At 39.5% G+C, this 24,547-nt stretch overlaps 1 protein-coding gene across 3 annotated transcripts in view; it reads left to right on the top strand.

Moving 5' to 3' along the window:
- Window positions 1–24,547, top strand: part of HS3ST5 (heparan sulfate-glucosamine 3-sulfotransferase 5) — a 137,587-nt gene that overhangs the window by 81,970 nt on the left and 31,070 nt on the right. The window contains exon 3 of one of the 3 annotated variants that reach the window (XM_033143635.1): window positions 5,111–5,241. The exons of the other annotated variants lie outside the window; for them this stretch is intronic. The gene's annotated coding sequence lies outside the window, so the exon portion shown is untranslated. The remainder of the gene's footprint in view (window positions 1–5,110; window positions 5,242–24,547) is intronic. 3 annotated transcript variants of the gene reach the window in all.

Here is a 24,547-nt window from a genome sequence, read left to right as displayed (position 1 = left end):
ACTAGGATTAGATTAATCTTGCTTAGGTCACTTAGGTACAGGATTCATTGCGAGTCTTATTTGGCGCTTAAATAAAAAGCTGAATGTTTCTCATATTAAGTAACAGATAATGTATAAATACTTCTCATGTCAGTATTTTCAATTTGCTGCTGAAATTCAACACATTATGGTAAGAAATTCTCTTGGAATTTTGAAAGTGGTTCCTCAAATGAACATTGTATGGCGACTTTGGCCACACAGTATGAAGGAAATGGAAAGTTAACTTTTCTCTCTCTCATTGGGTCACATGCGTGCATGGAGCAGAAGAACTGAAAGGGAAATCTATGCACATTCAGCTTCCCCTCAACGTGTGAAGTCTGTCTGAGAAGATCTCCCTCTGTCTCTCTCTTTCTCGGTGTTTCACTATAAGGCAAAAACCTTTAAACAGGTGTTTGTTTCATAAGTTTTTTTTAATACGCCAGCAGGGATGAGATCCTGCTCCCATTCTTTAATGCATGAAAGACTGATTTATGAAGGGGGATAAGTTGTGGCTTTGATGGTGTTTTAAAATTAACCAGTAACAACCAACAGCAGGGATCAGCAAGGTTTACCTCGCCTGGGCCGGTTCACTCCAGCGGAGATCCCTCCGTGGGCCGGATCACGCGCATGCCCGCGATTTCCGGCGTCTGTGCAGATGCGATTTCCGGCAATGTGGAAGCGAGTCCCCGCGACGTGCTGCGCTGGTTTAGCGCAGTGTGTGGGCACTTGCCAAGTGGGTGGCTCAGTTCGGGGGTGGCTAAACAACCCCCGTGGGCCACTCGCCGACCCCTGATCAACAGTACCAATAGCTATTAGCTATGCTGGCTAAAGAGAACCATGTTCAAAGGCAGTATAACATTGAATATCAGTGGCTGAGTGCAAACACTAGGAAGTATGTTGCTTTTATAACCTGCTTGGGCGGGTTCCTTGATGCATCTGGCTGGCTTTTGTGAGAAACAGGATGCTGGGCAAAATTAACCCTTGGTTTGAACTCTTGCATTCTTATGAGTCCCTCCTTCTGAATACTCCCTGATAGGCCTATGCTATGCTTACACACTCCATTGTGAGCTGGAAATTTACTTCATGCAGAACTCCTTTCTGCCTCAGAAAGGATATTTTGCAGTGAAGGGCAAGATTTAAAAATGCCAGACTAAGGAACAGGACTGTCCAGCAGCCTCATTCCATCTCCCCATCTCTTCCAGCGTGCAGATTACTATATTCAGGCTCAGCAGCTAGGCTGTGTATAGAGCCTAATGGGGAGATACCTCACCGATTGTCCTGTGTAAGGTCCAGAAAGTTCTTTGTTAAGAGATAAAATGCCTCTCTGTGATGCAGCACAAAAATGGAGGGAGGGAGCAGTGTATAGAAAATGGTTCATTGACCCTGTGTGAGGAAAAGGAATTTTGCACATGAGGTTGTTGTGAATTTAAAATAAATAACCGGAAGTTATTTATTGGCCTGACATATTTCAAGTCTCACGACTTTCCCTCCAGGGCAACTGGTTTAATCCATTCAGAGGACTGAAGACTGTTGTACTAACCCTGTGAATGGATTAAACCAGTTCTCATGAAGTAGGACTGCAGTATTTGATGCATGATTGACCAAAAAATAATAATTCAGGGCACGGTTGTGATCTTCTCTTACTCAGATTTGTGTTGATGCCTTACCTTCGCCCCTTTCTTTCCCTATGACAGAGCATGTCAACACAGCAGTAGTTCATCCAGTGTAGCAGCATGTGTGTGTGTTTGTGTGTGCTGACTATAGGAGGAGCTGTTCTGTCTTCTGTGAATGTATGGCAGGAAGACAGCAAAATATACCACACCTTTAGATTTTTGTTGACCATAATCAAACTTTGTCAGAGTATGCTGAACTAAGGGGTTGTGTTAAGTGGCCAACTGCTACAAAAAATATTTTTCTTTAATTATTTTTTGCATGTGTGTTCTAAGTTTGACACTATGCAGCTGGTGCTTGGACCAGTATAAGTGAACAAAAAACACGTAAAACATGCATTTGAAAAATGTGGGGAAAGGTCATGAATTTGGCCTTCTCCCCTTTTTCTTTATCTTTTTTGGGGGCGGAATATAAGGAAGGAAGGGGAATACAAATCAATATTTCACTTTGTAAGAAGTATATGTTAAAAGGTCAGTCAGGTTAATCGCCCTTTTCACAATAATGAGAAATTAATACATAAGTCATCCATATTTTATCTACTAGGCATTCAGTAATGTCATTGAGAGCCTCAAGCTGCAGGAATCTTTGGCAAAGCACTATTGATGCAGTCCTCTCTGCACAATGACTCTATCAATATATTTGCCTTTCCTACAATAACATGAGCATTAAATGTGACGACCACCACTACTACTACTACTACTACTACTAATAATAATAATACCGTAATAATAATGTTTATACCCCACCCATCTGACTGGGTATTAACTGGGTATTACGGTAACTTCCCTGAACAGGGCTGCCTTCAGATGTTGACGCCAGACCTTCAAGTGTCAAATTTTGGGGTCTAAAACCACCAACCACCTGCATTAAAATGGGATTGCAAATGCTGTGAGACTGATGCGATGTGCCATTCTTTTCAGAGATGATGTATGAGGGGAAAGATGGCTGCCACCGTTAAGGCTGAAATGCTATGCACAGTTAGCCGAGTTCCATCAAACCCAAGAGGCCTTATTTCTGAGTGGATATACCTAGAAAAGCTAACTGTTAAGTTACCTTTTTCTTAAATCGCTTTCATGTAGTGGTTATTGGGATGCACACCATGATCTTTCCTCTCTACAGATGCAGCCATCAAGCGTTGTGAATACCAGTGTTTCTCCTTTACTCAGAGGGACAGATAGCAGCACATTTCCTCTTCATGCTTGCATTTCAAGCAACCCTGGAAAATGAGCTCTGCACACTCATTTCCCCAATTTCATGCTTTCCCCCAATTCATCATGAGCAATTGAACACCAGGAAATTATATAATCCCGTTGTTCTTGCTGGAGTTATGAAATTCCACCAGTCCATTACTGATTGAGAAACAGTAAACGCTGTATTTAATAATCCAAGGAAATGTAGCAATAAATATGAAGCTGCCTTATACTGAGTCAGACCATAGATCCATCTGACCTAGTACATCTGCTCTTATTGGCAGTGGTTTTCCAAGGGCTCAGGCAGCAACCTTTCCCACTAAGAGCCTTGTCTTGCAGAAACAAAAGATGGCAGGAGCATCAACATCCAATTAATACTACCGCAGATCACAAGTATAGTAAACAATATGGAGGTACAACAAAAACATAATAGTAAATCTCCAAAAGTGGTAAGAGATATTGGGGGGCTCCTGGTGCATAAACTAGGTTTGGCTTCTTTGAAGGTTACTGGAGGTTGATGGGAATTTAGGTGCTATAGGATACACACATCCATACTAGGGATATGCATTGGCCGAGTGTGAGAGTGAGGGTGAATAACCTGGTGAATCGGGGTGATCCAGGGTTCTCTTCCGCATTCATGGATTGAAATGTGATTAAGCATTTCCATACATTGAAATGAGTGTCTCTACTTCCATTCAAATGGATTCCACTTGAGAAGCTGTGATGTTTGATCCGTGATGTTTTATTTACACATAAGTTATCACTGCAGACATCAAGTAAGGAGCATGCATGTGCAAGCCATTCCTTAGTTTCACCCTCCTACACGTCACACTCACCATATTCTAGAACTGGTGAGTTGACTCTCAGAATAGATATCAGCCAGGGAAATATTGTGGCGGGTGGGGGAGAGGAAAGATGTGGCTCAGCAATGGCATCATGTGGCTTTTTAATCTAAATTGTTTGCATATGAAACACCTTTCAGCATTCTGTGCCTAGGCTTTGCTATGGGAACAATTGAGATCATGGGTAGAATTCAGCATAGTCTGTCAGCAAACACATTTCTACTTGCCTGGCAGAACAATCTCCCAACCTCCTGCAGGGGAAGAGAAGGGAGAACGACCCATTTGAGCTAGCAGGGGTGCTTGTGCTGGCTTCTGCTAGGGTGAATCCGGTCAATAATTTTTGTTACAGTATTTTAATATATCTGACCCAGTTCATGCATGTATGATATCATTTGGTGCTTTCATATGCAAACAGTATAGGCCAAAAATCCTGATAGTGCTGAACCACATCTCTCTCCACCCACCCCTATATTTCTGTGTTATCATGCAGTTTGTGATGGGACATGGTTGTGTTGTCATTTCCACATCCCAGCTCCACTCCATTTCATTGGCTACTGGTTTTAGGGGGTGAGGAAGTGCTAATCCAATGTCAGTGTGGTGTAGTGGTTAAGAGTGGTAGACTCGTAATCTGGGGAACCAGGTTCGCGTCTCCGCTTCTCCACATGCAGCTGCTGGGTGACCTTGGGCTAGTCACACTTCTCTGAAGTCTCTCAGCCCCACTCACCTCACAGAGTGTTTGTTGTGGGGGAGGAAGGGAAAGGAGAATGTAAGCCGTTTTGAGACTCCTTCGGGTAGTGATAAAGCGGGATATCAAATCCAAACTCCTCCACCTCCTCCTCCTCCTCTTCTTCTTCTTCTTCTTCTTCATACTCCTAGTCCTTGAGCTCCATATTTTCTATTGATAAGTAGGCCTACCTAACATAGCATTTCACTACTAGTTTTCTTTTAAAATATTTTTATTTTGTATGCTTCAAATCCTTCTTCCTCACATCTCCTTTCCATACATGTCAACATCTGAACTGCATAGGTTTTTTATAGCAATGTTAATATAGGCCTTCTGATGTAGCACAGTGCTATCAGATTCAATATGTTAGCTGTGACTTTCAGTCAGTTTCCAACTTTGCAGATCTTTTTCAAAGAAAAAGGTTCTAAGTTCAAGCAGTCATCAAGCATATGCTCCAGCAATTACCAGAATGACAACCCTGTCATACAAGAAAATGAGCGATAATAGTTGCTATGGGTTTCCTAGCTCACCTAATCGGATTTCTTCAGAGCCCATATAATTATTGTCATTAGGCTGAGCTTCAAATGGCATGACAGATTTATTTAAAAGCTAAAAATAATGTCCAACAGCAGATCATTCTATTATTTTCTTTCTTTCCCCTTCAGAATACCTGTGCAGAGACACTCAGGCAACATCACTGTAAAATTGTTCAGAAATCAGTGTGATATTTTGGAAACAGGCTGGTTGACCTAATTCTGAGTTATAGGATGGAAAAGGAAGCTCACTAAGAGAGGATGTGAGCATCTGTCTCCTTTTTCCCCTATGTCCCTCCAGGAAGGAGATGAATAGGTATGGTCAAGAGGTTTTCTTAAACAAATACACAAAGCAGAGGACTATAGTCAAACATTAGGCTGGTAAATTTTCATCAGTGTGTGAAACTTAGCACCATCCAGATACAAGCCACCACTTTGTGCATCCTGGGGTAGAGTCTGCCAGCATTAAAAAGGAGGGGGGGGGGAATCCTTTGTGTATCTAGATGTCGGAATCTGGTGTAAAAATAAAGGAATTCCTTCAGGGAGTGAAAGGGAATTCTGTAGCCAAAGGAATGGGGCAGGGGACAAGAACTGCAAGTCACAGAATCATAAAATCGTAGAATTGTAGAGTTCGAAGGGACCAAAAGGACCTTCTAGTCCACGAGGGCTTGACATTCATCTACAGAACTGTAAACAACTAAACTACAATCATATACATTTATTGGGGAGAAAGCTCCACTGAACTGAGTGGCACATATTTGCTCTTAAAAATGCATAGGATCAGGCTGTGTGTCACAAGCAGCATTTGAAAATTCTTTACTGGGAAGGCAGAGAGAGAGAGAGAGAGAGAGAGAGAGAGAGAGGGAGGGAGGGAGGGAGGGAGGGAGGGAGGGAGAGGGGGGGAGGGAGAAGGAGGGTGCGCGCCAGTGAATACCATTGTCAGCAAATCCTAGGAGTCTGAAAGAGAGCAGGAGGGTCTCAAAGCAGTGACAGGAGAGGGGATTCACATGAAAGAAGTGTGTTTAAAAGGCCAATGGAGCAAACAGTAATGATTTCATTTTATAAAAGAAATTTAGAATGCATTGCAATGCTGAAATTGACATGAATGCTTGCCTTATAGGTAAGGCAATCGTTTTGTGCTACTAGAGGCAGAGGTACAGGTGGGTTGCTAATGTAGAAAGGCAGGATTGCATGCCTTATCATGGGATTTCATCATAGTCTAGTAACAGGACAATATGGACAGTATTCAGGAGAGGCGAGGGTCCCTTCTGCATTAGCTAAAGGAGTGTGTGGTGATATTTAAACTGGAAAATGAACCACTTGAGGGTGGCACTAATTAACTGAAACATGGCTATAATTAACTGAAGATTCCCACATGATTATTAAAGCATTTTAAAATGCATGTGTGATTTCAGCCATAATTTTCTCTCTCTCGGTGTTTAAATCAGCATAGCAGGGATAGTATTATCACCAGTGACTACTGTTGTGTGTGAGTCATTCATATTTAAACTCAGCATAGAACTTCTACTGCTTTCCGATGCCAGTGCTTACAACCATTTCACCTCTGTGCTCATGCATGTACCTTCATGCACCTGACAAATTAAGACTAACAAGAATATGGTGACAACAACTTCCATGATTGTGTGTGTGTGTGTGTGTGTGTGTATGTATGTACATATGTATATGTATCCAATTTAAAAAGAGTACAGAAAAAAGCCCAGGAAAATAGTACATGCTGTTCTGCTTTCAGAGTCAGTGTGTGCAGATTGATTTCATGGTTAGTTCACTACATATTCTTGTCACATTACCTGTCTGGTCAATGACTATGCAGGGGTAGAAGAGATAATACCTGCATCTTGTGGTGACACAGAATAAGGAGGAATCGCACTTGCTTTTCCATAGGAACCTTCCTATGCCATCTGAAGAAACCTTGAATTGGTTTTGTTTATTTCCATTCAGTGACTGTCTCAGACTATTAGAGAAAAACATCTAGAAAATTCAGAAGCTGCTCTTTGAATTTTGATCTGCTGTTTACAGTACTCATATTTAAATGGGAATATAGTTCATTGGTACAACCTCTCTCTTACAAAATATCAAAAGATGTTGTAAAAAGGGGAAAGGGAAATAAAAAATACCCATTGTGTTAGTATGATTATTTTGAACTGCACCGAAGCATTGCTTGTTTTCAATGCAAAATGCACTGCAGTCTCAAATTCAAGGCTGTCAGCACTTCAGAATTAAGTAACAATGTTTACAGTTAGCATAAGCAGAAACCACAGCTCTTTCCATTTCAAACACAGACCTCATTGCATTTTGTAGATCTATATAGGAAATTTATAAAGCTTTGATGATAATATGTGCTGTCAGTCCATTAAGTTGATTTTTATGGCAGGAACACAACCGGCGTCTGTTTGTATGAAGCTTGAAGACTACTTCAGAGCTCCATGAATGCCATTTGATACCTGCCCTCTTTTATGGCTGACCTTGAGGGGAGTTCAGTTTTGTAATTTATGGCAATACCATCTAGGAATACCCATTTGCAAGATTCACTGTCATTTAGTGCTAAACGATTGTTCCTGACTCCAAAGACAATCTGAGTTCCTGACAGGACAATCCCATGAAAAATATTGCCTGACTGCCCAGGTGTCCTTTCCAATTATCTGGAGTAGAAATTAATACTTTTAAAAGCTGCTAGTTTTTGAAAGGTTATTACAATTTATTCCATTGCTTTCTTTTGTGCATTATGATGAATTGGTTTATTACGCTGCTATTTTCCATGTCAGCTTTTTAAGAGATAGAGCTGTAATGTTGAAGCATTAGAGAGAATGGCACATGTATCGTCTTACAATTGGGTAATATATACTTCTTTTTTAGAAAAGTGAACTCTATTTTTAATACTGTAACAAGTAATTTTATATTTATGAATCCTCCAACACCATTGTCAAACATTATTTATTTCCATATACTAAAGACCTGAGAACTTTACTTTAAAATGTTAACAATAACTTGGATAGGAGAATGGTGACATCATTGGTGTAAGTGGTGCCTTAAGATTATGTTCCTTCTGAGCCTGGGACTTTTTGGCTAAGCAATCAGTTAGTAGCTACCACTTGCTAAAAATGTTGAGTCTCGCAGATGGGATATGCAATGTGGAAAACCAGTTTTTCTTCCTCTCTCATAATGCTAGATAACAGGGCCATCCAATGAAGCTGAATGTTAGAACATTCAGGACCCTGAAAGGCTGCATTTGCACATAACACTAAGCCAAACCACAGTTTAGTGCAAATGCATGAACGTGTGTGCTCCTGGGAAATCACAGCTAATTTCGCCTGCCTTGGTCCTTCTAGCTCAGTGTAACATGGCACCTATGCAGCCTCACTGTTAAACTCCTATTTCCTTAACCACGCCTATATCCAAGGTTTGTTTATGTGGTCCTTGTAAACCTTATTGTTACTTGTGAACCTAGACAAACAGAGCATAGTTACCACTCTTACAAGATGCAGCAATGGTCAACAATGTGGATGGTTTTAAAATGGCATTATGCCACTATAAGGAGGTTAAGACTATCAATGGCTACTAGCCATGTTGGCTATATTACCTCTAGTGTCAGGGTATCTGTTGCTGAGGGTGCCTGTTAAAACCAGCAGCGTGGAGCACAAGTGAGGACAATGCTGTTTTGCTCACATTCTGCTTGTGGGCTTCACACAGGCATCTGGTTAGCCACTGTGAGAAAAGAATGCTGAATGAGATTATCCTTTGGTCTGATCCAGCAGGGCTCTTGTTATGTTCTTAAATTCTGAATTGTGTTTTCAACATTAATTTAGAACCTGGAGCATTGCCAGAGTAAACAAAATATTTGTCCATTTTTAATTTAAGGCCAAGGGTGGAAATTTGTTCTTGAGACATTTGTTGTTTTTATTTCAATGGCCTGTTTGAGTCTTAGATGCATAATCATCATTTTAATGTTAGTAATAGAATTTTCCTCACTTTATGCTGAAAGAAACACAAACTGCAGTCAGTCTGTATGTTCAGTCCTACTATAAGCAGTAATACTTAAAGGGTCAGAAATACAGTAATGGAAGTTCCAGCGTAGAACCTGATATGCTTTCCCTAACCCTTGTTTCCATTGATACCTGGTAAAACAGGGATTATGCAGAAGAACAGGAATCAATAAGTGGTTCCTGATGTGTAGGTAGGTTCAGGCATGACCCAAGACCGAGATTCGGCTCAAAAAAGGATTTATTGGAACATCAGGAACAAGAAGAACAAGAATGACAAACGGGGGCACTTGGCCTTAAGCCGGCCCAGGCAAAACACACAAACCGCCTGTGAAAGTTTGCAATTTTTGAATCACAACATTGGCCCTCAGCAGGGATTGGCTGTCTTCTAGCTGCTAACAATGTCATTGGAGGGTTTTAGAATCATCTCTGTCTTTTGTTATGCAGATAAAGCTCCTGGAAGCTCCTGAGCTCCAGGAGGCCTGAATTGCTTCGGCCTAAAATGCTTGCATACATTACAGTTCCAAAACCCAAAAATAACTGTGTGCTCAAGGGCATAGAGAATCTGCAGTATAATTGATATTAATACTAGGTTTGTGGACATGTCAGTCCTCCATCAATGTTATTATGTGCTTTCTGGAGCAGATCAGTCATTCAGATACAAGCTCCTGTTGTTGCATAGGGACACCTTAGACAGCCTCCGCTGCCCAGCAGTATCCTACATTGTTTTTTAATTAGAACAATTATTACGAAAGTTAGTATTTGGTATTATTTCAGAAAGACAGCCTCCTGTGGGGAAATGGTATCTATTACAAAAAGTTACAGGTTAATGCTAGCGAGGCCCCGATGTTATTTTTCAAAGAAGCACAAAGAGAAGTAAGACTTTGGAATGAAGCCCAGAATATTAAACATGCATATTTCTTTATTATTTCTTAATATCCTTTCCTTGAGCAAAAATGCTGTAGTTGTTTCTAGTTTAACTCACTAATGGCAAGTTCACAGACCCGAATGGGGGGCCTACATGTTTGGGACACTTTAGCATGGGCAACAAGGCTTGCCAGTTCCTAGTCAGTGACCAGCAGCCAGCTTTATGCATCTTCTATCACACAATGCCATCATCACATAAGCATTTAAAAAGCACTTCTCCTTTAGCTACCACATTACGAATGGTTATCTGAGTATATGACAAATAACTTAGTTTTCTACCAAGGCTAGCTCTACTCCAGCACAATTGATTGGATCCTATAGCAGTAGATAAAACAAAAATTCTGGTTTTCAGTAGAACCATTTATTCTTGTTGTTGTTGTTGTTGTTGTTGTTGTTGTTGTTGTTGTTGTTGTTGTTGTTTAAAAGCATTGTTCGTGTTCCAATCGCCCAATATTTTGAGCACCTGACGCAGAAAGAGTAAATTCGTTCATTCATTTTATATGTATGCTGCTTTTCCACACACACAAAAATCATGCTCAAAAGCAGCTTACAAAAACAACAACCAGGGATGCATTTCAAACAACAGTACAGAAACAATTTCAATATAGCACAACAAAACAATGACATAGTAACGATTTCATAATAAAAAAGCAAAACTATAGCAAATATAGTAACATAGAAAAAAACATTTTACGGTAATACTATAAATATAAGAAGATTGCTTAAACAACAAGTAGGATCCAATATCAAAAGTAACAAGGGAGTTTCACAGTTTCACCTTAGTCCTAGAAACAGCCTTCCCATAATGTTTCTCACGGTTCCTCTCCTGCAACAGCTTCTTATAAGGCTTCCAAGGGCAAAGGGCAGGGTAGCTGGAAACACCCATCCCATAATGTTGCCTTATTCAAGCTTGTTCAAATGTGCTTCCTTTGGTGGACTATATTAGGCATATAAGGAACATTCCTCAGAGTAATGTAATTGATTAATTGATTGGGATTGCTAGCGCATTTTTAAAATCAAGAGCAAAAAATTATTTATTTATTTATTTACTTCGCAAGGTTTATATTTAAATGATTTATATTTAAGAAAACTCTTCGACTCTTCCAAAATAATTGAAATCAGTGATAAGGTGAAAACAAAATTGCAGTACACGACATGTCAACATTATGCGACACCTGTAACACTGCTGGTTCAACAGATTGAAATGGATGAGTGGGTATATATGGGGTAATGTGACCTTGCAAGACTTTTTATGGAATATGAGCTAAATATTTTCTACCTCTATCTTAAAAATTCAGAAGGAAAATCATTATTGAGAATTCAGGTAGGTAGCCGTGTTGGTCTGATGCAGTCGAAATAAATTAAAAAATTGTCCAGTAGCACCTTAGTTGGTCTCTAAGGTGCTACTGGACATTATTGAGAAAGTAGGGTATTTACTCTTCAATCAGGGTAAAAGGTAAAGGTAAAAGGGTAAAGGTCATGAACGACTCCTGGATTGCAGCGCTCCTCTCGCTTTACTGGCCGAAGGAGCCGGTGTTTGTCCGCAGACAGTTTTTCCAGGTCATGTGGCCAGCATGACTAAGCCGCTTCTGGTGAAACCAGAGCAGCGCACGGTAACACCATTTACCCGCCGGAGCAGTACCTATTTATCTACTTGCACTTTTGATGTGCTTTCGAACTGCTAAATTGGCAGAAGCTGGGACCCAGCAACAGGAGCTATCATATGCAGAACAGTATTGATAACGGTACCCAGTTTCGAAAAATGCTTGAAATTATAGCAGTCAGTAGCTTATTTCTTGACACTGAGCATTAGTGGTCAATGATTTTTCATTAACTGCTGCTTATACAGTAACCAAAGCTGTGTAGTTGAATAGTACCACTACAACAGTGTTCAAGTAAATGTGGTCTGCTGCCCTTCTACTGAAGATTCCTTATGTATATTGTTATTGTTCTGTAGAAAGGTACAGTACAGATCAACATGGAGTCTTTCAGATTAATGCTTGTGCATTGCTGAAAAGTGCATTAAATAAATTACTGCATTGCAAAGAGAGTTACTGTAAAGTCTATTAACTACTTATTTAAAGACTTGGCAACAGTGCACAACAATAAATAATTCAAGTAGCACCTCTAATCTTGTTTTCTTTCTTCTTAATTGGTTTTACAGCATTGTTTTGACATTTACCCTTGATTTTTTTTTTAAAAAAAACTTAACAGGGAAGAAAATGCATGCTTTGCATTACTCCACTTGCCAAGCAAGTACTTGTATATAGATGCTTCACAGTGCAAGAATTACAATCTGACTTCATGGCTGTCATTGGTGAAGAATGAAATAGAGTTATGAGGATTTACAGCTTTGCATCATGTATGGGGGTGTTAAGGAAGGCGGCATGCATATATTAAAGACTACTTTAAGGGATATGTAAATACAAAATCTCCAAATTCGGGTAAATAAACTCTAACAGCAACATAAATGTATGATGATTGCGATAATGCTAATGATGATGATGATGATAATGATAGTGCTATTTTCATATGAATTAAAAAGAGGAAGAAGATATAATTCACTATGGGTGTCATTGTTGTTGTTTAGTCGTTTAGTCGTGTCCGACTCTTCATGACACCATGGACCAGAGCACGCCAGGCACTCCTGTCTTCCACTGCCTCTTGCAGTTTGGTCAGACTCATGTTGGTAGCTTTGAGAACACTGTCCAACCATCTCGTCCTCTGTTGTCCCCTTCTCCTTGTGCCCCCCCATCTTTCCCAACATCAGGGTCTTTTCCAGGGAGTCTTCTCTTCTCATGAGGTGGCCAAAGGATTGGAGCCTCAGCTTCAGGATCTGTCCTTCCAGTGAGCACTCAGGGCTGATTTCCTTCAGAATGGATAGGTTTGAGTGTCATAGGTGGTCTTTAAATGCATCAGAATAAATCAGACCTCTTTAGCCTTTAGTTCTAAGTCACTTAAGGTCAGGCATAGGCAAACTTGGCCCTCCAGATGTTTTGGGATTACAACTCCCATCATCCCTAGCTAACAGGACTAGTGGTCAGGAATGGTGGGAGTTGTAGTCCCAAAACATCTGGATAGGAGGGCCGAGTTTGCCTATGCCTGCTTTAGGTCACAGAAAATACCCTATCTTTATTCAGTAGTAATGGCTTTGACAGTTAACAGACCAGCACAAAAATGTATGGAGTTTAAAAAGAACTATAGATTTGTTTGTTTGTTTGTTTGTTTGTTTAGGTTTGTGTGTATCCTTTCTGAAGAATCCAGATTTGTTTTAAGACTTGGGATATATTTTTTAATGCCAGGGATTTATATAAATGTAATAATAATTTATTCTGAGCTGCCCAGCAGCAGTGTCTTGCAGTTTCCTGTGGGAAACTGGTATCTGTTACAAAAAAAGTTGCAGGTTAATGCCAATGAGGCCTTGCTGTTATTTTTCAAAGTCCAAGGAGAAGTAAGACTTTGGAATGAATCCCAGAAGATTAAATATGCATATAACAACATTAATCCCTGCTACAGTTGCTGCTAATCAATATCAGGGTGCAATCCTATACCAGTTATCTATTGGTTCAGCTCTCTCTCACTGGCACAGCCCCTGAATGGTGGGCCATGATGGTACTTCCAGGGATTCTAGGGCTCTGTCTGTACTTTTGACACCACTTTTTATATTCTCCATGCTGTGTAATTTCCTTCTTTCTTGATTGAGCAATGCATTAGATATGGTGGTCATTTCTACTAGTGCAGCAGCAGAGTATCTATAGGAATATGCTGCCATTTCACTTTCTAATTCATGTAGCACAAATCCCACCTGAACTCAGGTAAGTGTACAGAGAACTGCAGCCACACACACACACACACACACACACAGTTTATGCAAAGTAAAGTTCAAACTGAAAAGTGGTAAAAGCACACATAGCATATTCCAACAAGGTGTTCATATTTATTCATTCATTCCTTTACTCATATTTTATTACATGTATATGAAATTTGCAGTAATCTGCCAGTGTGGCATCCAGCATTTGCTGAGAAACAAGTCTCCCTTTAAAAAAGATAATTGTTTTTATTTATCAGGAGAAATGTTATTTTATATTTATTTAAGAAAACATTGTTTCATACTTCTCATTAAAACATAGTATATCGTTTTGCAAATATAAAAAGGTTTTCACTGTGGGTATCTGCAGCCGCAATCCTTTCCATGGACTGTGTCTAAGTGTGAGTGCTGCCAAAAGACGGGGAACTACCGGTGAGATAATCTCATTAAATTAATTATCCTGCCGGCATGTTTGTTTTTGCTGGGTTTAGACAGCATGTTGTGAAACACTCAGATGTATTAGTACCCTAAAGAGGAAAACAATCAAATAGTATTGATCTCTTCTCACACTTGCTGGCCAACCTTCTTCTTTAGGAGGAACGAAATAATGCAAGAAGATATCTGGCACATCTAGGAAGAAGGTGTATCATATTATATCACATTGTACAAGTATATCACTGTGGATGTGTCTGTTATGTAAAACTAAAACAGAGACATCCATCTGACTTTGAAACTTGCATTCTCAAGTTATGTAACCAGAGCAACTACCTCTTCCCAGAGAATAGGAGCCACTCTTTTATACATCATGCATTCAAACCCTTGAATCATAAAAGCTTCAGATTTCAATTCAGTTTGGAAAGTCAAAAAACAAAAAACCCTGTTATTTAAAATAACATTCATTTTTTAATTATTATTATTTCCATTCTCTGAAACTCTTCATCAAGCAGGATGTTACCCAAAGCAGGAGCTAAATTTCTGCCACATTTTTGTGACTTTTTGGTTAGCCCTAATAACTAACCAACTTTCACCTTTCTGATGTTAGTTAAGTGTGCCTGATACCTGCTTTAAATGTGAATTGAAAGTTTGAGTTTATTGTATTGTATAGTTTTATACTTTAGAAAACAACATCAGCTACCAGGTAGCTGGAATGTTTTCTTCTTATTTGCCAAATAAATGTTCAAAAAGTTTGTATTTTCTTTTAGAGAACCAGAGCTTTATTTGGATTACACATTATCTAGTGGCAATGTAATAGCTTTTTCTGAATGTTCCAGTTACAGGTGGGTAGCCGTGTTGGTCTGCCATAGTCAAAACAAAATCGAAAATTCTTTCTAGTAGCACCTTAGAGACCAACTGAGTTTGTTCCTGGTATGAGCTTTCGTGTGCATGCACACTTCTTCAGATACACGGTGTATCTGAAGAAGTGTGCATGCACACGAAAGCTCATACCAGGAACAAACTCAGTTGGTCTCTAAGGTGCTACTAGAAAGAATTTTCGATTTTGTTTTTTCTGAATGTTCATTCTGAAGTGTCAAACAGGAATATCCAAAAAGAAACTAGCATAGTTTTCTGGATCAAAATAGTAGCATATTTTACATGCCTTTGGGAATATTTGAGTATTGGAGGGGTGCCATTTTTAGTTCTCCAGAAAGGAAACATGTGATTAACCTGTCAGCTATTTGAGATTACTACAAATATTTTCTTTCATAATGAATTTTGTGACTTGGGATAGGGGGAGTTTCTTGAGTTTTTCTGGCTCTCTCACTGTGATGACAGTTAAGGAAAATAGTACTTTCACAACAGATAGAAAACTGGATTTTTTCTTCACAAATAGAACTTCAGATTTGAAAGGAACCACCCCCTGCAATGCAGGAATCTTTTGCCCAATGTAAGGCTTGAACCCATGACCCGGAGATTAAGAGTCTCACACTCTACCAAATGAGCTACCCCAGCTGGGGCCAAACACACCCTGATTACTAGACAAGTCTTTAAAAAGTATATATCTCCCGCAAATTATATTTGTATCTGCATGAATTTGTGTGATAAAACAGGGGTGGGAAACCAAGAGCAGGAGGCCAAACACAGTCCTCCAGGTACTTATCTCCAGTCTGGGCAGTGGCGAAGCTGCATGCTCTGGCACTGGGGGCGGAGAGCACGTGGGGGCATGGCTAGCGTGCATCCCGGGGGAGGGATGTGGTGCGCATCCCGGGGGCGTGGCATGCTGCCTGTGGGTGTGTGGCGTGCATCCGGGGGTGAGGAGCACCGCCTATGGGGTGTGGCATGCGTCCTGGGGACGTGGGACGTCGCCCGTGGGGCTGTGGCACCCAGCACAGTGGGGGAATACGTGGTGTGTCTGGGGGGTGGCCACGATGGTACCCCCCTCCCCAATGGTGCCGGGGCGATGTGCTCCCCCCGCCCCCCTCCCCGTTCCTCCACCAGTGGGTCTGGGGCTTTCCCCCAGACAGGTCTGCTCACCAGCCCAGTTCTGTACCTTCACTGAGTCATTCAGTGTATCACGGAACTATGATAATGCCTCTTGCTTGCCTGGCTAGAGGATGGAGAAATGTGTTTATGAATATATATGGAAATGCTTGGCTGGCATGTAGCCTATTGTACAAAGGTCAGAGGCACATCAGTAGCTCCACCCACTTCTGCCTCTTCGAAGGTTGTCCAAATGGGAATGTGGTCCTTGGACTAAAGGAAATCCACTGCCTCTGGTATCAAAGGCAAATAAAAGACAACAATTTACCAACTGGTAATTTAGGATAGTGAGCATGTAACTATTTGGTAAACCAGTTGTCAGTGTCTTACCTAATGGATTTCCTCGGCTTTCATATCAGGTGTGAAGCTGAATTATGGTAATTTTTTATTCACTGTTTGGCAGAAAGATACAAATGGCCAGCTTACTATATGCAAAGTAAGCACATATATGGTTCCTTCCAATCAAGAGTTTTGTATCACTTAAAAGCTTGTGCACTTCAACTTGAAGCAACATTTAGGCTTTAATCAGGCTGAAATTGATTAGTATATAGTTTGGGGATATATGACTAATCACTGAAATGAAGTGAGAAAACACCAGAGTTCAAAAAGGAGAGGCACAGCACAGAAGCAAAGAGATTAAAATGAGCTGATGTATTGACAGAGCACAGCTGTGAAGCAGTTCAAATGGAAGCAGGCTATCAACTTACAGACCAGTTTAATAGGAGCTAATTAAAGCAATTATTGCATCATCCCTAATGCTACCTCAATCAATTAGGAACTCTACCATTTCCACTTCTCCAGTTGAGCTGGATTCTAGAAATGTATTATTTCACTAGCAAAAAAGAAAAAAGAAAAAACTTGCTTGTTGAGTCAAATTTACTTTTCTGACTTTGTGGGGAAATAAGCCCACCCAAAACTATCTTTCTTTTTAGAAATAAAGTGCATACCCTTTGAAATAATATTGGGCTATTCTATATCAAGAGGTCTACTATGGCCATTACTTAGCATTAGGATGTGGGTGGTGCTGTGGTCTCAACCACTGAGCCTCTTGGGCTTGCTGATCAAAAGGTCAGTGGTGAGCTCCCGTTGCTCTTTCCCAGCTCCTGCCAACCTAGCAGTTCGAAAGCACGCCAGTGCAAGTAGATAAATAGGTACTGCTGTGGCAGGAAGGTAAACAATGTTTCCATGCGCTCTGGTTTCCATCACGGTGTTCAGTTGTGCCAAAAAACAGTTTAGTCATGCCGGCCACATGACCAGGAAAGAAGTCAGGACAAACACCGGCTCCTTCAGCCTGACATCGAGATGAGTGCCACACCCCATAGTTGCCTTTGACTGGACTTAACTGTCCAGGGGTCCTTTACCTTTTTACCTTTTACCTAGCATTAAAGAAATAACTAAAAATCAAAGGCATACACATGGTTCTGAATTTGGTTTCATTAGTGAAATTGATGATTGCCCAAAGTAAACATGGTAGCAAATCTTCACACTGGGTTAAATCCCTACAGTTGGGATCACTATAGTATTCCATGTTTCCAAATAATAATAATAATAATAATAATTATTATTATTATTATTATTATTTGTATGCCGCCTTTCTATCTTACGATACTCAAGGTGGTTTACAAGCAGAAGAAACAAAAAATGTACATCTTATAACAATCTAATGCAATACAAAAATGTGATAATAAAATTTAAAATAAGCAACCTACATCAAAAGGTAACATTCAGCAATTTTTAGAGTAATATAAAATAATATAAAAATATAAAAATTAAACAAAAATCCACTCAACATTTACAATAAACAATTTCTACACTAATCAATAAAACAACAGCAAGCCAGAGTACATAAAATAATACAATACATATTGAGAAGCAAAGACTAGAGGGTGAAGCAAGGCAGGTGGAAGAAGGCCTTGCCTGATGGAGTCTCTCTCCTCACACTAAAATCATTAGGCTACTCCCCTCACACCATTACTAAATCATTACTAAAGCCTAAAAGAAATCCAGAATTACAGATTCCAAAAATGAAAGGTATTCACGCTTTTCCTGTAGGTATTTTAAGGTGTATTGTGCACCTAAATTGAAATTTCAAACTGACCCCATTTTTGCTACCTAATCTATACCTATAATCTTATGTTAAATACATCAATATATAAGCTACACACACACACACACACACAAATAAATTAAATATGTAGACACATACATTAAAACAGAAAGTGAGGGTTTTATATTTTATTATGGTGCCTCTTTATGGCAAAGTATTAAAACAAATAGGTTTGGAAACAGTGAGTCAGAGACAATATGTATGTCTGTGATTAAAAGGAAAGGCTAGAATTTTGAAAGGTATTAAGTAATTTCACAAAGCAAAAGTCTGGTGTCTTGGCATAAAAGATATTTTGAAACTGAAAGCAACATACATTACTTAAAGTTTTCCTGAAGCCATTTTGCCTCAAAATAATTCTTTTTTGTTGTTGTTGTTGGTTGCAGGATTCCCCCCCCCCCCACACCCACACACTTACTGATTAAGGGGGGGCGAAACTTCAATAAGAAAATATATTGAATTAAGTGTAAAAGCTGAAGGAATCAGTATGGAAAATTCAAAGGCAAATATGCTTTGCTTGCAATGTAGTTGTTATTTTTAATATAAATAAATAACGGAATGTGCTGATGTTGTAAAGTAAAGACAGACTCTTCTATTGATATTTCACAAATGCTGCCTTGAGTTGAACTTCTGCACTTTGAAACTCTGAGGGGCAATCTGTTTAACAGGAAAAAGTTTAACAGGAAATATCTTTTTAGGAAATATGCTTTTAGGACAAAGTATCCAGTTTTCTAAATACTTATGCAACAGTTAGGTATCTTTTTTGTTTGTTTGCTTGTTTTGAAAACATCTGATACAAATAGGTAATGAAACTGCAGCAAAAGCAGAAAAAGTTTGCTATACAACTTGAAAAGGGCGTCTTGATAAACAGGAGAAAATGCAGGAGAACATTGAGGGTTCGAGACCCATTGGGTGTGGCTGCTGTCAGTGCTGACAGGAGTCACAGGTGAGAGCTGAGTGCAGAATGGAAACCAAAGGTGGACAAAGTGCCCCAGAAGGATCATGATGTGTCACCCACCAAACGTACTACCCCCGCACACCCCATATGGAACTAGACACATGGTAATTAAGATGCCGTGTGAAAAGGACTGTGTGTCCCTCTCTTGTGATCATGGACTCCCCATGTACTCCACATAAGCATAATCTTGGGTCTTACCTTTCATAGCCTCTCAATCGAGTGTGGGAATAAAACAGTGGTTTCTCTGTGAAAAGACAGGGATACTTTAGAATCTTGACATTTTATAAAGTAGTTGGAGAAATTTACCAAGCGCATCGTGCAGTTGTTTACCAGGCTGAAATGAGTTAAAGCAAATCAATGCATTAATGTGATTCTCTGGCCTTGTATAAAGAATGAAGTGTGTTCTAGGTGCTATTAACTAACCTTAGCAAAGTGTGTGTAACCTTTTGTTCAGCATTATGATGAGTACTTTTTGTGCTAGATCTGCCTTTCTTTCTAAGAGCCTGCCTGCCTGGGGCTTAGGTGGGAAAGGAGAGGCTTCATAAGTCACACATTCAGCTTGCTAATATGCCATAATGTACAACAAAAAAGTATGATAGTGGAGGCAGTTGCCTTGCACTATCTGTGGCCACCAACACATGATGTTGGCATGTGATGCTCCTCTTCCCCACATCTTCCTTGTTAGGGGAGTGTTCTCAGCTGCAGCTTGGAGCCAAAGATGAACATACCGTAGATATACACCCTTGAATTGTTAAAAATTGGCATTTTTAATGTTTGGTTGTTGTTTTTAATTAGTCACAATTTTAAAAGAGCATTATAACCTTATATAGTTTACTGGTGATGGCCACAAGAATCTGCCCAGCTAAAATCTGGAGGGCTGCAAGATTATACAATTAATCAAACTGATTAACTGATTAAAATCCTGGCTCAATCAAAACTTCAGTCCTGGTTAATCAGGCCACATACACACAGCTACCTCCACAAACTCCCAATCACAGAGCCAAACCTCTGTTAATTAGAAATCTCTCTCTCTCTCTCTCTCTCCCTCCCTCCCTCTCGTGTATTACCTTTTATCCATCCAAGTGGTTTTTGGATTGTAGCCCACCTATTTTGCGAGCTATCAAACGATATCTACTTGTTCCTAATGGAAACTGTAGAACTCAACTGTGCTGCAGGATGTGAAAGCTCATGCATCACTGTAACCTACCCAACCTTTCCTGTACTAATGACAAAGCGCTGGAAATTACCTTGGGGTCAGGTTACATGTTCACTCAAATACTTGTCCTTCATCATAGAGCTCTGTTGAACCTATACATTATTTAACATCTTAAATCATGGAGACAAATGCAAAATACTAATTACAATGTATAATTGGAAAAAGATAAAGTCCATAAAAGTGGTTACTTCAAAACAGAATGAGCTCGAGAATTTGATGTTATTTCACAATCATTAAAAGAAGAAGAAGAAGAAGAGTTTGGATTTGATATCCCGCTTTTCACTACCCGAAGGAGTCTCAAAGCGGCTAACATTCTCCTTTCCCTTCCTCCCCCACAACAAACACTCTGTGAGGTGAGTGGGGCTGAGAGACTTCAGAGAAGTGTGACTAGCCCAAGGTCACCCAGCAGCTGCATGTGGAGGAGTGGATCTGTTTTGCAATAGGATTACTGTTTTCTGAATATATAACATAAAATCTACTGAAATTACATGATTTCTCTTTTGTTTTTGCTGTTTGCTCAATTTAAAAGGATTGCTCAGTTTGTTCTGTGTTCATGTAGTTTTGCTTATCTCATGAATTTAATACCTAGTCTTCAAAATATATGTGAAAAATAAGTTTTGTGTGCTGAGGGTCATTTTAGAACTGGTTATTGTCTAGTTTTGGTTGGCAACAAAAAAAAGTTTTCTCTACTTTCCTCTTTTTACTTCTGTTGGAAAAATAGTGTAATATAAACATTTTCATATGATTATGTGAAAAGCCATTTTATATGGCACAGTTCTTAATGAACAAATTACTATAGGTTCATTTGGTTCAGTACACTTAGCAGCTGCACCTTTAGTTGTTGTCTTTATCATGGTCCCACCACCATCAAAGTACTATTTGACTTGAACCCAAGAGCTAAATAGGAGCAATGAAATAGTAAGCATAGAGAGAAACAATAGGAACGATAAGACGTTGCTTCCCTTGGCATGAAGACAGCATTCATCATACAGGGGCAGGAGACCAATTGAGGATAATGCAGGCATGTTGCGAATTATGGAAGTAAAATGCACACAGGCTGTTTCTCTGTCTTCGAAAACAGTCAATGCAAACACATAGGGGGAATGTAGATGTTTTGTGTGACATTCAGTATTAGGAATTTTGACGTTACAAATTACTTTGGGGAGGAACGGGAGCACAATGGTAAAGCTGATGCTTTCCATGTAAAGTGTCCCAGCTTCACCCCAGGGATTTCCAGTAAAAAGAGATCAGGTAAAAAAGGGGGGTGAAAAATATGTATCCGAGACTCTGGGGGCAATACAGGGCCAGATGTAAATTTTCTCCAGAACAGCTGTGTAAGAGTTGGGTGGCCATGTATCCTACATTACAGAGGAGACTCCTCATGGCTGTCAGAGGCATTGCTCTATTTGCAGGAGTCTCCTATTTGAAGGGCTGTTCTTTCCAGTTTAAATATGAAGAACCATAAAAACGGGGAGCAGAAGGCTTCAAGTTGTTCTTCAGCTGTAAACACATGACAAATTGCTGCTAGTCTCCCCACTATGGTGAAATGTTTTCTATTTCCATTTAGATTACAGTAATGATTTCTAAATTTGAATATGCAAATCCCATGCAAATTATAGCTTCCTTCTTCATGTTTCCTCTTTTATTTGTAATGTGGATGTAAATGTTTTAGGGTTTCACTGCATTAAGCCATACATTTTCATAATGAGTTCTCAGGATATGAACATGAGCTAGAGTCTGCACAAGGCTTCCATGGGATCATCTGGTTTAGATGATACAGCCCACTCTTCACCAACCTGGAGTCCTCCAGATGTTTGGGACTGCAACTTCAGTCAGCTGTGCTAGCTGGGGCTGATAGAAGTTGTAGTCCAAGACATCTAGAGAGCATTAGGTTGGTGAAGGTTCATATAGCATATAGCCAAAGAAGCTGGGTGCTGCCTGGTTGTCATTGACCCATGGCAGGGCCTTATTGGTGGTGGTTTCCTGCTTGTGGGATATCCTCCTTGATGAGGGATGTCTTTCTCTCACATTATTGGCTTTCAGGAAGAATTTAAAAACATTCATTTTCACCTAAATGTTTGGATAACAATACTGTTTCTGGCAATCTTGAAATTATTAGCTATTAAGAGTACAGTATGTGATTGTTTTACTTGTTTTTCCCCTTTAAAATAAAGTTTTTAATTGATTTGTAATGTTTCAAATATTTTTTTAAAATGTATTGTTTGATCTCTGGTGTGTTTGCACACCTAGGCAAATTTGGGGGAAAGGACGGGATAAAAAATATAGATAAACTAATGAGCATTAATATATTGGAGTGAGTGGAGAGCAAGAGAGTACAAAGCATCATTTAAAACACAAGTCACAGTGCAAAATGACAAAGGTGTGGATTTTTTAAAGTGGTACTGTGTGTTTGTGTGTGTGTGTGTGTGTGTGTGTTGTTTAGAAAGCTTGTTGCATGGGAGCCACCTGGAAAAAGCACAGCAGTGGCTCTGTAAAACAATGACAAATAGGCTTCTTCTCTAGGAATGGATTCTAGCCATGATTTACAATACTGAATAATAGAAGGCAGAGGAGAGTATATGATATAAATTATAGAAAGAGAAGTAAAAATATTCTAGTGAAAAAAGTAAATAAAACATGCATCCTATAAGGAAGAAAGATAAATTATTTAAGAAGAACAGAGAAGACAGAAAACACTTTTTTGAGATTGTATTTGATTGTGGCAAAGAATGAAGATGCATTCTGTCTATTTTTTCTATTGTTTTTAATGTTGTGTTTTAAATTGTTGAGTCCACCTGGGACCTTAGGGTGAATAGGCAGACCTTAGGCAGGTAATAAATTAAAACAACAACAACAACAACGCTGAAAATGGGATAATGAAAGGTGGAGAGGGTAGATGTAAAATATACTTGACTGAAGCAAGTCAACGTTATTTTGAACTAGTTAGAGAGACACATGAATGAAAAATATTTTAAAGTATTTTTCCTTCTCTTGTTGTCCAAAGCCCAAGTGTATACAGTAGTGGGGATAAAATCTATCTAATAATCTGGACATTCTCTAGAAAACAAACCAAGCCTCTTCAGGGAACCTAAATTGGGTAGGTGAAACCGGGTTGAATCATATCCCTACTTCTTGCTGGATATGTAGCTGCTGTCAGCAGAAAGATGGCCTCATCCCATACTATCTGGTCAAAAAATTCACATCAGAGTTGGAACTTTGGGTCTTACCAGACACACACCCCTCCACCACCACTGTCTGAGATGTAGCAGATAGAAATGAGGTGCATTATCTTTTATAATGATGACTAATTTATTCAATCCATGAGTTGCATGTGTGACACATAAGGAGACTTCAAGCAACTGATAAAATTTGAAAATAAAGCATGGCATAAAATCAGGGGTGGGGAACCAATGTATTACAATTAAAGCTACACAAGAAAACAAACAGCAGGTCACACTATCAGTAGCTGATGCCTAAACTGTGGCAAGCACTCCTAAAGGAAGCCCCCCCCAGCTCACGACCTGCACTCAAAGCATTTAGCAATTTTAAATAATGACATAGGAGGCACACTGCTGTGTTTTTATTATTACAGTACATTATATCTTCCTCACAAAAATTTAACATCCTCAAAGGAAGCCATGGTTTTGCTCTGCTTTATTTTATGAAGCAGAATTTCATGGAGCTCCAATGGCATGGTATCTTTCTTTGCTCTTGTTATAAACAGGAGAAACACTGGAGAGCAGGAAATCTAGGGTAAATAATCAGCTAAACGACTGGTTTTATTTCATGGCTAATTACAGAAGTCTATATGTGATTTGAAGTAACAGCAATGCAGAAGGGCTCAGAGTATTTGTTTTAGGTTAGAAACATCCCATGCTTTTTCTGTAGTCATCTGAGTAAGAGATGATAACTTCCTTGTGTCAGCAAAACAATCTAATTATATCTGTAGGGTTTTCCTTAACCTTCTATTGTTTTAATTAGTTCTACTACACTCCCCTGAGCAACAAACTGTAGCCTAAAGCATTATTTCTCCAGCACACACTCCTAAATAATAAAACAGAGAATCTGCTAATCAGCTTT

This window comes from Lacerta agilis, chromosome 3 (genome assembly GCF_009819535.1).
Source record: "Lacerta agilis isolate rLacAgi1 chromosome 3, rLacAgi1.pri, whole genome shotgun sequence".
Lineage (NCBI taxonomy): Eukaryota > Metazoa > Chordata > Lepidosauria > Squamata > Lacertidae > Lacerta > Lacerta agilis.
The sequence above is the reverse complement of the archived record's forward strand: the minus strand, read 5'-3'. Positions and strand labels throughout refer to the sequence as shown.